Source organism: Equus przewalskii, chromosome 2 (assembly GCF_037783145.1).
Source record: "Equus przewalskii isolate Varuska chromosome 2, EquPr2, whole genome shotgun sequence".
In the NCBI taxonomy this organism is placed as follows: Eukaryota; Metazoa; Chordata; class Mammalia; order Perissodactyla; family Equidae; genus Equus; species Equus przewalskii.
Window position 1 is genome coordinate 71,479,695 of NC_091832.1, and position 15,453 is coordinate 71,495,147.

Sequence of the window (15,453 nt, forward strand, 5' to 3'; positions counted from 1 at the left end):
CAGGGTAAGAATACTTCCTATAAAAAAGGACTTTATGCCACCACAGATGAGAGCGAACCTGAGGTCTTGTGCTCCTTCCAGCTGCTAAATAGGAGCTGGATGGCTGAGGCTCTTTTTGTTGTCCTTTTGCTCATGTTTTGGTGTCTGATGAACTGATCCAGCCTTGTTTATCCACTTACGCAGCCATCAGCTGGTGCAACTCATTTCCAGTCCCTCCGACTGTAGCAATGAGCCTCAAAACTCAGAAGTCAAAATATGTGGCCTCCATCATCAAATCACAATTGGAAATTGTTTTATATGTAATCTTTTTCAAGGCTGCACATCCAAACACTCATTCAAAATCAAGCAAATAAATGTCACTGTTTCAGTAAGACAGTGACTAGTGGTATCTCTCTGGAAATGTCAGAAACTGAATTGTGCGAGCATCTCTTAGCTAGAGAAAAGAAAACATTGCTTTTGCTCCATTTTATGAAAGGTAAACCAAAAAAAAGGAAAGAAATTACAATCTCTCTTTTTTAGAGTTTATTTTTGTGCTTTGACATTGAGAAATGGGAAATAAACTGTATTCAAGTGCTGACCAAGAAGATAAAAATCTATTCAGTGTGATACAAATGTGTTTTTGAGTCAGGAGAAGATATGAATAGACTATCTCTTTCCAAGAGACAATATTTTCTATTTAATTATACTACATTTAAAAAATCAAAATTATTTTGCCCTAGGTCATAGAAATAAACATATTTTTCCACTGTTCTGAAAATAATATGACTGGAACTATTCTGCAATGATAGCTGGGATTCTAACATATTTTTACGGTATTGAATACTTTCTTCTTTTATGTTAATTTTTCTTGTGGAGCAAGGATCTCAACTGGGGCAGTGTCACCACGGTGGATTTCGTCATAACTTGAAATGTTTAGAGGCTAACTGAGATGGGTCCTATTATCTCAGAGACTCTAAGAATCGATTATATGTACATAGGGGCTGAGGTATTGCCTGGAAGAATCATTTAAACTCTACATCCTTCCACATTTCAGGCACATTTTGTCATGATTACCAAAATGGTGAGATTGCCAATTGAAACTATCCTTGCAGAAGGGCTAAGAAGCATTGTCGGCGTTTTGTCCTTGAAGAAGAGTATGAGTTCTGAGTTTGACGGCCAGTACTTAGACCATTCCTGGACCAACCTCACATGTACCCAGGATCTTATGAAGAGAATAAGATATAATACGTACAGGCAGTCTCTGCTTTGCACGGTTGTGCAGGACCGTAAAAAAACTTTAAGCTGAAATCATGCAAAGAATTCTTAGAAATTAATGGTAAAAATTACAATTGTTTTGTGATCTTTAAAAATTTTTCTTGGGGCCAGCCCAGTGGCTTAGTGGTTAAGTTCATGCACTCTGCCTTAGCGGCCTGGGGTTCACCAGTTTGGATGCTGGGTGCAGACCTAGCACTGCTTATCAAGCCACGCTGTGGCAGGCGTCCCACATATGAAATAGAGGAAGATGGGCAAAGATGTTAGCTCAGGGCCAATCTTCCTCAGCCAAAAGAGGTGAATTTCTGGCAGATGTTAGCTCAGGGCTAATCCTCCTCCTCAAAAAAAAAATTGTTAAAACATTAAAAAGATTTTTCTTTTACCATTGGTTTTAAATGTGTAGGGCATATGTATGTATTTAATACACTGTAATGTAAAACATTAGAAACATTGAGAATGAATGTGTTTTATTTCTTTGGAAAAAACCTATAAAGAGTAGTTTGAAAAGTGCTTGCTGTCTTTTTCTCATATAACTTCTTACTGTGTAATGATACAAACGGGGCATCTTTTCCATGCCTTGCAAGTTTTCATACTTCTTTCTAAATTTTGATCAGCTTCCAGCATTTTATCCTTACTACTTTCAATGTCATGAGATATCTCTGATTGTCTCTTTAATGTGAATTTTGTTGCTATTGTCACTCCCACTGGGAATTTTCCTCACAATCCCTTTCCTCATTTATGTCAATAAGTTCACCTTAATTAGTCTTCCTAGTTCTGTATCTAGAGTCTCTCAAACAGCCGCAGTGGTAGCATTTCTATCATTAGCTGTTTCTTCTATGACTCCATTTAGGTTTGATTTCATATTCTCTTTCAGCTTTATCATTTTTCGTTTCTTTGTTGTACTTGCATCTGTATTGGCCGGTTTCCTTTTTCAATTATCCATGTTTGTACAATGTCAGGTGGATTTATCACCAGGCGACAAGGAGGCAAAGCAACTAAATGCTTTGCTGTCTGGCCACCAAGTGAATAACAGATGCGCAGCGACCCCTCGTCAATAGACTTTCCAAGAAGCGATGTGATTGCTCACTAGTCATCATGCACGTCTGTCATTTACATTGTGGTTTGTGGACTAAAGAGCTAGCAGCGACGTTTGTATTTTATGCAATTACTCAAAGTTAATATACCATGGTAGTTGAAATTTGAACTGTGTTGTTGGGGAATGAGTATTATGTAACTAAACCATGATAACTGAAATTTACATGTAACAGAACCATGTAAAGAGAAGACTGCCAGTACTAAAATATCTGCTTAACTCGTATAATACATTGAGGCCCAAGCAACACTACTTGGGGACCCTTCTAACAAAGAGAAATGCAAAGAGGAAAAAAGAGGTTTTTCTTTGCTCCTAGTTGTAAAATTCTGCATCTCAAGAGCTCAGGGCAGTCTTTAGCAGACAGAATCACTAAGGCCAGTAAAGCAGTTGTTTCATATTTAAAGATGATTAGAAGAAAAAGCTCCACAGAGCAGGAACCAGGTCAGCCTTCTACTCTGTATCCCTAGTGCCTAGCACAATATTGCGTGAAGAAATTCATTAATAAATATCAATATGGCTAAATTTTTATAAAAAGACTGAAATATAACAAAATTCTGCATTTAGTAAATATAGACTGGAAACAACAGTTTTTAAAAAGCTTTAAGACAAAGATCTCAGGTTAAAAAAAATAGTCAGGTAGCTTCAAAGGTTTCCTCTGATTGAGAGAGGAAATGACATGTTTCATTCAGGATCACATATTTGGACCTTTATTGCAAGACTTATTTTTCTCTCCTTTTCACATTGAAGGACAGACTTTCCATCCCAGAAAGCTGATTGAATGTACCTAGGCCACAGTAACACCTGCTCTCTCTTTAGATTGGGAATTTCCCCATCTCCTTTTGAGAACTGTCAAAAAAGCAGGTTATACCCAGAAATTAGGAGACAGGCAAAATTGAGTAGAAAACATAGACAATGAACCTAGGCCAGCATGGAAGGCATTATATCTATCTTCAAGGTTTCACCATTTCCTTAGTGTGGAGAACTCTAAACCAAAGTCAGCCCCACTCTATGTTGTTTGATATTCAGTTCCACTAAGTGAATTATCCTATACAGAACACGGGGTTCTCATTCATAAATACAGAGACGAGGAGAAGCCCAGATGGCTATTGCAGTCAATGTTGTGTTGTTTCAAGTGGGCAGAGCAAGAAAAGATCACTCTTTGCAGAATGCTGCATTAATAAGATTTATTTCTGCCTCGAAAAACTAAATATCCCATTAGCGAAGATTGGTAATGTTGAGAAAAACATTAAATTTGAAATCACATTTGTTTAAAAATTTCCACATTTTAGTATAATTTTCTGAAAAATAATATATTTGGCTATTGTTAAATGATCCATGTTTTTGTTTAACATTGTTGCGTGGAAAGCATGTAAGATTCTTATGGTAGATGCTGGCGGTGGATTATAACGAAGGTACAGGCTCCATCCCCCTGGCGGCAGCACATCTTAATCACTAGCAAAGCACTAAGTGCCTGTTTTGCCAACGCAAATTCATAAAGTAAAACGAGTATCATGGAAAAAAACCCGCCATGTGAGCATGGCACCAGCTTCATTATTTACCTTCTCTTGGAATTACACTGCAGAAAGAGTAGAAAATGCATTCTTTTAAGGGCTCAAACACTATCTTTATGCAATAATTATCTTCTGAATTCACATTCCCAGCTTCTATTACTATCTAATAACACTTAAATGCTATTTCATAGTTTTTAAAACTCCTAACTTTAGATTAAAACTTCTGAGAATATTAAAAAAAAGATTACTATCAATAGGAAAAAATGAAGATATTCTTTTGTTGTGATAAACACTCTAAGTTTCAAAAAAATATACTTCAAATTCTGTGAAAGAACAGAGAAGTACACACTTTTTAGACAAATGAACTCTCCATATTTAAAAGTAAGTATTTCTAGTTTTTAGGCCAATTTTATGAAATATGCTAAAAATTTTTTGTCCAGACAAAAAGGTTTACTTTAGTGTGTAAGGGTAAAATGCCAAAATTATGTTTGTTTGCTAGAAACATTGTTAGGCTTTGGAATTTTAAAGAAATAGTGATTAGAGAATACAAGTTGTTGTATTGTATATGTTTATAATCTCAAATAAAACTAAAGTCTTATATCATCTGATATAATGTATTATATGGAACCAAACTGAGGTAACCAGAGGAAAACAGAAGGGTACAACAGCAAAGGATGTCATATACGTGTGACCTTCTGAGAAAGGATGGCGGTGTTTAGCCTAATAGTGAATGAGCGGCAATCGGAAGAGTTGTGGTTAAGAAAAGCAAGAAACAACTGTTGATCAGAACAACCAAATATTAGTTTTGCAAATGATTTCATTGTCCCAAAATAGCAAAGCCCTGTTGATTGTACCTTCTTCCTCTTAGTCGCACACATGGTTATTGCTTTGATCATTGTAGTGACGTCATTTTATAATAAAATGGACTTGCAAAGATTTACAGGAAGGATTTACGTCTTAGTAATTTGCATTAAGCAAAACGTGTCGCTTGCTAAACAACCACATTTATGCCCTTTCACATATCACCACTATCATTCAGGCAAAATCTAACAAACTGAATAATAGCAAGTCTCTCTGAAAATCCAATTTTATCAAAGCTGTTGAGCTGTTATTCGTGAATCTTTACATCATTCTTTTTGTGTTCTTGATTTCAATTCTTTTTCTAGGATGAAAGAAATAATAACAAACAGACATATGAAATTTGCCTGAAAGCCATTATCATTTCTGAGTGTAAGAGAACACTATTATTTGGTGATTCCTTATTATTTGGACTACAGAGTATGTGGCAAAAGCTTGAAAACCTTAGCTATATTTTTTCTCTGTGAGTCTATGTTCTGTATATTTCTATGCTAAGATGTAAGGCATGACCGCTTATCTATTTTTTGGTGAGGAAGATTGGCTCTGAGCAAACACCTGTTGCCAAACTTCTTCTTTTTTTTTGCTTGAGGAAGAGTGGCCCTGAGCTAACATTTGTGCTCATCTTCCCCCTATTTTGCATGTGGGACACCACCACACCATGGCTTGATGAGTGGTGTAGGTCCATGCCTGGGATCCAAACATGCAAAGCTGGGCCGCTGAAGCAGAGTACGTTGAACTTAACCACTAGGCCACTGGGCTGCTTATCTTTAAGAACAAACCAACTGTGCATACATTTCTTGCTTAAGCCTTCTTATCCTCCCAGTGGCAGAGACAATCTGACCCACCAATGGTGAGAGAAGCTGCCTTCTGCAGTAACTGAAAAGGAATTGGTTCAATTTCATCCTATCTGTGACATGTTTGAAAAATTTATGGAAAGTATTACATGCATTTGGTTAATTTAAAAAAAATTCCAAAAGCACAGGAGGGCAAAGATGAAGTAAAATGTTCTTCCCTATAGCTATTCCAAGTCTTGGGAATCCTTCTAGAAACTTTTCCAGGCATATACAGATTTATCTCTATGTATATATGATAAGGGATTTCTTCTCATTGGTTCAAGTCTTTTAAAATCTGTATTGGTTACCACAGACGTAGTGGCTTAAAGCAATATAAATTTATTATCTTATAGCTTTTGAGATCAGAAGTCTAAAAGGGATTGGCAAGGCTGTGTTCCTTCTATAAGCTTTAGAGGACAAATTGTTTCCTTACCTTTCCCAGCTTCTAGAGGCCGCCTGCATTCCTTGCTTAGTGGCCCTGTATCCTTCTGATCTCTGCCTCTGTCGTCATATCTTCTCTGACTCTGATGCCCGTGCTTCCGTCTCATAAAGATCCTATAGTTATATGGAGCCTATTCGGACAATCGAGGATAATCTTCCCATCTCAAGATCCTTACCATAATCATGTCTACAAAGTCCCTCTTGCCATGTAAGATAATTTGTTCATAGGCTTCAGGAACAGGACAGAGACATCTTTAGAGGGCCCTTATTCTGCCTACCGTAAGTAAAGTTTTTAAGTTCCTTTCATTCAGATTCCATACTTTTCTTATTTTGTTTATTCTTAATTATGTTATCTTTGTCATTTTTGTTGCTGACTATTGTTTATACTTAGATTGCTATCTAACGTGGGTTCTTCAGTAACTAGGAAAATATTTACCTTATTCAATGACTGGGTTCCCTAAAGATCCTCAGTTAAATGCAAGAAATGAGCTGTCTGCACTGAAAGCTCCTCAAATCCAAAGAAATATTTTCTGGAAATATCTATCACTCCATCTTCATATTGCTCCATCAGCGTTAATGGATTATTACTTCCTGCTTCAAATGCTTTTTTCACTTGTCCTCAAAAATGCCATTCTGTCTTGGGTTTCTTACTTCACTAACTGCTCATTCCCAGCCTCCTTTGTCATTTTGCCACATCCGCTCTACATGTGTCTGTACAGTTCTTACATTGCTAATATTCTCTAGAAGTATTTATTCACTCTCTGGATATCTCTGGTCTCATGGCTTTATACCACCCACAAGTAGGAAAGTCCCAAGTTTATGTATCCATCTTCAACCTCTCTCCTTAATTCCAGGCTTAAAAATTCAGCAGCTTTTTATTTTCCCTTTTTTTTTCTTTAATTATTTTATTGAAGTCATATTGGTTTATAACATTGTATAACTTCAGTGTCCAAAGCGAAACTTTTGAATTCCTATCCAACAACCCTACCAATCTTCCCCCCTCCCCAGTCTTCCCCATCTCAATAAATGATACCCATCTAATCTTGGAGAAACACACATACACACACACACACACACACACACACACACGCAAACTTGGAGACATAGTTGACTCTTCTCTTACATCCTCACCCAATTCAATATTAATACTGACAGCTCTACTTTTGAAAAATATTCAGCATCTCACCACTTTTCACCACCTCTATCATTATCATTCTAGTCTAAGACACCGTTATCAATCAATTGGATTATTACAATAGCTTCCTTTTGCTTTCACTCCTACTCCCTTACATAATCCAGAGTGGTCTTTCCCAAATGTTTAACAGATCATATCACTTCTCTGGCCCAAACCCTCTGGCTTATAATCTTACTCAGATCACAAATTCCCCACGCTTTGGTATTTTGACATATTTGTTATATTGACTCTGAAAAAATGAACCACCTCCACTTGAGATGGTTACAGGGCAAGTGGTGCTCTTGGAGAGGGAATTTTTCTAGACAATAAAAGAAGTATTTTGTGAAGAGGTTTAGGATATGAATGAATGATTCCTCAGGCAGAGTAGGAAGGATAGATGGATGGAAGAATAAATTAGGAGCTTGTGCTTGCATTGTGAGCAATGATGTCAAGAATGTGAATGGTGGGGATAGTTACTTCTGAGATTCCAAAGTTAACTCAGATATCAGTTTTGACCAAAGCTCCACAGATTTAGATTCAAGCTGAAAGAATCAAGGCAAGACTGTTTTCTAAGGGGAAGCCCTGGGAACTAGCATATTCTTTGCAGAATCATAGACAATCATAGAGAACTCAAGAGAGGTGAAAATCAAGGGGACAGAATTGGTGTCACTTGGTTCAGCTACTCTTTTCCATCTGTTGATTCTCCAATCAATGGCCGCTGTTGAAAGTTCTCAGCTTCATTTTATTTAAAGGGGTCATTTCATTTCTAAAATCATCTCTTCTTCTTATTTGTTTTTCTTGAACTCTTGTCATATCTACGATCCTTATAAACCTCTTTCTCTATGTCAATTTTTCATTGTAGTTTTTAATTTTAGAAATAATTTCTTAGTGAAACTTCCAATGAATAGAAAAAAAAAGACTGTAGGATTTCTTCCACTTTGGTGTTTTTTAAGGTAGCTATGTGGCCTCAGTATTTTACAAGGTCATAATGTTCTTTCCCATGTGCAAGTGTGTATTTTGGTCAGTTAATAGGCTTTTAAGCCATTAGTACATTAGGACAGTTCAATTTCTCAGACTCACATTCAAAAAAAAATCAATTACTGTGAACATCTTTAACCCTGTCTCCTAGACAGTAAGTTTTCCAGGGCAAATCTTTTTGCTGACGTGTGACACTGTTGTATTTAAATATTTCATAATATTCTCTTCATGCAGAGATATCATTTCATTTGTATCTTTTTATGACCTACCTTGATTATAATCTTAAAACAAGTGTACTATAGAGAAGCAAACAGAAAAATTATCTATATAATAATGCCTTAGGTTTATAAAGCATTTTTTTGATATACAAATCATTTTTACTGACATTCTCTTTGATGTTCAGAAGAACACTGTAAGCTAGACCCAAATCACCATGCCCGTTTAGTGAGGAGAAATAAGGATCAACAATGATTAATAGCTTCCTAGTAAGTATCAGCAATAGAACTGGAGCCCAGACCTTATGATTCTTGGTTCATTCTTCTTTGTACTTTGTGATACAATGGCCTTTAAATGGTTAGCCAAAAAAATCCACCTGATGATGTAACAATTTAGGATATAAACTGTATTACATTGTAACTATTATGGCATCCATGTTTTTACCCAATGGAGATTCCTTTTCAATTCATACCCAATCAGAAAATTATTCTTTTTTTTTAAAGATTAGCACCTGAGCTGACATGTTGCCAATCTTCTTTTTTTTTCTTCTTCTCCCTAAAGCACCCAGTACTTAGTTGCACATCCTAGTTGTAGGTCTTTCTGGCTCTGCTATGTGGGATGCTTCCTTGGCATGGCCTGATGAGCAGTGATGGTCTGCTACCAGGATCCTAACTGGTGAAACCCTGGGCCACCGAAGTGGAGCGGGCGAACTTACTGGGCCACAGGGCCGGCCCCAGAAAATTATTCTTTATGCCAAACTTTGACATAATGGAAGGGAGAATAGAATGTCTTCTTATGGCAGCAGCACAGAAAGAACAGAGAACACTGGGGCATCTGGCCAAAGAACAGAAGGTACTCAGAGTAGAGAAAACTAACCAGTCACAGCAGCTCACAAATAGAGAGCTCACATGTAAAGCTGGCAAGAGGTGTTTTGCAGAGCGTAGAGAGGAAAACAGGAGACTCTAGACAATACAATAAGCAATGACTCTATACTTTAAATGAACTTTGTGTAGTTGCAGAAGTAGAAACCAGTCATTTTCTACAGAGAGTTAAATAAGCTCTCTTAAAAGTAAATTACACTCAAGCACAGACAGGTGTGGGAGAAGAACAGTGGAGAACACACACAAGAATCAGCAGAGCTCCGCAACAAAAGAAGAGAAAAATAAGTGCCAGACAGATCAGAAGCAATTATTGTAACCTCACTTGGTCAAGAGTTTTATCAAATTCTTAGAGAACCGGAAATCAGCATCTCATGGTAATTATATGTATATATATTGTAGTGATTTCAACATCTATACTAATTATGTGTTCTCAGTTGGGAGGGAGACTTCAGCAGAAGACGTACTCTCCCTTCAGGATTGTATGTGCTGGTTGTGTGCATATCTCTAGGGGGCGCCATTCACATAGACTATGCTAGACAGAAACTAACTTGTGAGTACACTTGCTTAACTGCATTTCAGCTGCTCTTGTAAATGTAAGACTTATATCTCTTTATCCTCTGCTCATACTAGCTTTGTGTGTGTGTGTTATGCGTGTCTCCTTATCCTTGTTTCAGCTCAGTGGTCATCTCAGAAAGACTTTCCTTCACTACTTGATTTAATATCCTCTCTGGCTTCAGGCAAGCTCCACTTTCTTACCCAATTATATTGCCTTCAAAGCACTGTCCACTACCTGAAATTATCCTGTTCGTTTATTTATAGTTATTTTCATTTTCCTGCTCCATTAGAGCACATATCTTCTCTGCGAATGAGCCACAGCTGCAGAAAAGTGTCTTGTGCATAATAATGCTCAACAAATACTTCTTGGGTAAAATAAATGAATATGATATCACATAATGTTTTGGAGATTAAATGAGATAATGAAAGCAATCTATCTGGCACAAAGTGTCTGGAATTTACTAAGCTATTTATTTATTTGTTTGTTTCTTTATTGATTGATATGTCCCGACATTCTAATCACTCCTTTACTTACAAACTCAACTCCTTTACCCTTTTTTGCTTCATCATGTCTGCCTGGAAAACTTCCAGCACTGGTTAATCCAACTATTTTCATATGCCCTGTTGCACCCACACAGCCGAATGCTGCTAGAGAAAATCACACCACAGTGCTGCTAGGTCTCTCTTTAGATTCATGACCGTTAAACTCACATAGGGCCCTTGAGCTGCCCAGCAATCCAAGCACATTTACCAGGCTCATTTTCTGTCTCTTCCGCTCTTCCTAAATGAGTTTTTAATTTCTTCTTCTCTCTCCTGAAACCACCACCATCTCTTCTCCCTTCTGACTCTCAGTTGATAACCTCATTCTATTGAGAAAATGAAAGCAATCAGAAGAATCCCACAAACTCCACTAAGACATCTGCTCATCTATTTCCATCTGGGTGGGAACATGCTTCCTGGGTGTGGGGCTCATGCAGGCACACAGGGACTCACAACAGAAAGACCTCGCTCTTGGAGTTTAATGCTCTGTGGTCCCTGTCTTACAATATAGTTCTTAATTTTATCTTTGAATTTGTGTTTTGTAAGTGATATCCAAAAAGATAATGAAGCATGGCTCAGAGGCTTGGAACACAGGCCCTGCTCCACATTGCCACTCCACCTCCTCCCAATGAGTTCTTGATCATTAAGTTTCTGACTCCAGCCTTTCCTTCCCACTCTTGCTCTTCTATGATCCTCCACTCCACCACACCTGCCATTCTCCACCTAGGACTGCAAGTAGCATTGGGCTGGCTGTCCACATTCCACTGTCAGCCTTCACCCAAGGCAGAACACCTGGGAACAGGTGCAATGTGGGTCAGGGCTGGGTCCACGCCCCATGACATCTTGGGGCAAGGAAAGGCAGTGGCTGATCTGGCAGCCCCACAGCTCATTTGACAGGCAACTAGGCAGGAGGCCTCCAGCCCATTCCTGATCCCAGACCTAGGCACATCTTGGGGAGACAGTGATCTCTTGAGGGGTCACCCATTGTGATGGTTTATTTTATATGTCAACATGACTGCGCCACCGTGCAGTCAAATTATTCTGGGTGTTTCTGTGAGGGTGTTCTTAGATGAGATTAACATTTAAATTGGTGGACTGTGAATAAAGCAGATTGCTTTCCAAAATGTGGATGGGCCTCTTTCCATCAGTTGAAGGCCTGAATAGAACATACGACTGGCCTTTTCTGAGCAAGAGGGAATTCTGCCAGCAGATGGCCTTCAGACTTTGAATTAGTCAGGATTCTACAGAGGAATAGAATGAATAGGACATATAAAGATATAAAAGAGGAGATTTATTGTGGGAATTGGCTCATACAATTATGGAGGTTGAGAAGTGCCATGATATGCTGTCTGTAAGCTGGAGAACCATGAAAGCCGGTGGGCTGAAGTCCAGTTTCCAAGGCCTGAGAACCAGGGGGCTGCTGTGTAAGTCCTGGAAACTGAAGACCCAAGAACCAGATCCAACGTCTAATGTCTAAGGGCAGGAGAAGATGCAAGTCCCAGCTCAAGAAGAAAAAGAGTATTTACCCTTCCTCTGCCTTTTTGTTCTATTAGAATCCTCAACGGATTGGATGCTACTGGTCCACAAAGGTGACAGTGTTCTTGTTTACCCATTTGACTGATTCAGTTGCTAATCTCTTCCTGAGACACCTCACAGACACACCCAGAAATAAGGTTTTACCAGCTGTCTGAGTGTCCCTTAACCCAGTTAAGTCAACAGATTAAATTACCCATCACAGACTTGAACAACAACATCAGCTCTTCCTGGGTCTTCAGGCTCCCAGCTGGGCTTTCTACAGATTTTGGACTTGCCAGTCTCCAGAATCGTGTGGGCCTATTCCTTAAAAATAAATCTCTTTATATATCTATGGATACACACTCATACATATAAATGTTCTATTGGTTCTGTTTCTCTGGAGAGCCCTGACTAATATACTTATCCACCATAGGTCGGAGCTGTCAGCTCCGGGGAAGGGGAGATTGACTTCTGCACCCTTGTCCAGGGCCTTGCATTTTCATTTTTCATTTGGGCCACAAATGAGCTTGGTAACTCATTTCTTTTTAGTACTAAATAATATTCTATTGTCAGAATGTACCCCAGTTTCCCCATTCACCGACTAAAGGACATCTTGGTTGCTTCCAAATTTTGGCAGTTATGAATAAAACTGCTGTAAGCATCCATGTGCAAGTTTTTGCGTGGACATAAGCTTTCAGTTCATTTTGGCAAATAACAAGGAGTACGACTGCTGGATTATATGGAATGAGTATGTTTAGTTTTGTGAGAACTTGCCAAACTGCCTTCCAACGTGGCTGTGCCATTTTGCATTCCCACCAGTAAAATGAGAGTTCCTGTTGCTCCACATGCTTGTCAGTATTTGATGTTGTGGCTCTTTTGGGTTTTCACAATTCTAATAGGTGTGTAGTTCACTCTTTATATTTTTATAATTTAATTTGTGGGTATTTTGTGTTTGCCTCTTGGGAATAGAAAAAGTTTAATTGCTCAGGTTTGATCTCTTTCTCACTCCATTTTTCTTCTTTATTTGGACCTTCTTTTCCTCCAAATATAACTATCTTCGCCCACGAAAATAAGTAAGTAAATAAGTAAAAACATACTCTGACATTGACACGGATGTAACAAATATGATCACTAGCTGAGGATGTAGCTTATCCCATCTGCATGTTCTAAATTAGATTTGGCGATTTCTCTGAAGTACTTTCATATGTCAAATTTTCTCTTTATTTCCTGAGGCAAAGGTGAATAGGATCTAAGTTCTCTCTTAACAATTGCTTTTATTTTTAAACAAAGAGTAGCAATTTGCTGGTGCTAAGATTCTTTTTGTTTATTTATTTATTCAGGTAAGACTGGTTTATAACATTGTATAAATTTCAGGTGTGCATCATTATATTTCAACTTCTGTATAGACTACATTTGGTGTTCACCACAAAAAACCTCGTTGCCATGGGACACATGTGCCCCTTTACCACTTTTGCCCTCCCCACCCCCTTCCCCTCTGATAACCACCAATCTGTTCTCTTTATCTATGTGTTTGTCTGTTTATCTTCCACATATGAATGAAGTTATATGGTAAGTGTCTTTCTCTGACTTATTTCACTTAGCATATACCCTCAAGGTCCATCCATACTGTTGCAAATGGCAAGATTTCATCTTTCTTATGGCTGAGTAGTATTCTATGGTATATATATATGTCATCTTTTTTATCTGTTCATTTGTTGGCGGGCACTTAGGTTGCTTTCAAGTCTTTGCTATTGTGATAACGCTGCAATGAACATAGGGGTGCGTATATCTTTTTGAATTAATGTTTTCATGTTTGTTGGATAAATACAAGTGGAAAGATGGATTATATGGTGTATCTACTTTTAGTTTTTTGAGGAATCTCCATACGGTTTTCCATAGTGGCTGCATTAATTTACATTCTCACTAACAGTGAATGAGGGTTCCCTTTTCTCCACATCCTCTCCAACACTTGCTATTTCTTGTCTTTTTAGGAATAGCCATTCTCACAGGTGTGAGGTGATGTCACATTGTAGTTTTAATTTGCCTTTCCATAATAATTAGTGATGTTGAACATCTTTTCATGTGCATGTTGGCCATCTGTATATCTTCTTTGGAAAAAATGTCTGTTCAAATCCTCTGCTCATTTTTTGATTGGGTTGTTTCTTTTTTTTGTTGTTGAGTTGTATGAGTTCTTTATGTCTTTTGGATGTTAACCACTTATCAGATATCTGATTTGCAAATATCTTCTCCCAATTGCTAGGTTGTTTTTTTGTTGTGTTGATGGTTTCTTTCTCTGTACAGAAGCTTTTTAGTTTGAGGTAGTCCCATTTGTTTATTTTTTCTTTTGTTTCCCTTGTCTGAGGAGACAAGATATTCAAAATCATACCTCTAAGATGGTTGTCAGAGGGCATACTATGTTTTCTTCTAGGAGTTTTATGGTTTCAGGTCTTACATTCAAATCTTTAATCCATTTTGAGTTAATTTTTGTATATGGTTTAAGATGAGGATCTACTTTCATTTTTTTGAATGTGGCTGCCCAGTTTTCCCAAAACTATTTATTGAAGAGATTTTTCTTTCTCTATTGTATGTTCTTGGCTACTCTTTTGAAAATTAACTGTCCATAAATGTCGGTTTATTTCTGGGCTCTCAATTCTGATCCATTGTCCTATGTGTCTGTTTTTGTTGCCAGTACCAAGCTGTTTTGATTACCATAGCTTTTAGTACATTTTGAAATCAGAGAGTGCGATATCTCCAGTTTTGTTCTTTTTTCTCGGGAATGCTTTGGCTATCCAGGGCCTTTTGTTAGTCTATATGAATTTTTGGATTCTTTATTCCATTTCCGTGAAAAATGTTATTCAGATTCTGACAAGGATTGCATTGAATCTGTAGATTGCTTTAGGTAATATGCACGTTTTAACTATGTTAATTCTTCTAATCCATGAGCATGGAACGTCTTCCATTTTCTTTTTGTCTTCTTTGATAACACTGTCTTATCTTTTTCAGCATGCAGGTCTTTCACCTCCTTGGTTAAATTTACACCTAGGTATTTTATTCTTTTTGTTGAAATTGTAAACAAGATTGTAGTCTTGATTTCTCTTTCTGCTATTTTGTTGTTAGTATATAGAAATGCAAATAATTTTTGTATGTTGATTTTGTACCCTGCAACTTTACTGTATTTGTTAGTTATTTCTAATAGTTTTCTGGTGGATTCTTAGGATTTCATATATATAAATTCATATCATCCACAAATAGTGACAGTTTCACTTCTTTCTTTCCAACTTGGATACAGTTTATTACTTTTTCTTGTCTGCTTGCTCTGACTAGGACTTCTAGCACTATGTTGAATAAAAGTGATGAGAGGGGGCATACCAGTCTAGTTCCCGTTCTCAGAAGAATAGCTTTCAGTTTTTCAGTGCTGAGTATGATATTGGCCGTGGGTTTGTCATATATGGCCTTTATTACATTGTGGTACTTTCTTTCTATAACTCATTTTATTGAGAGTTTTTATCATAAATGGATGCTAAATCTTTTCAAATGCTTTCTCTGTATCTGTTGAGATAATCATGTGATTTTTATTCTTCATTTTGTTAATGTGGTGTATCACATT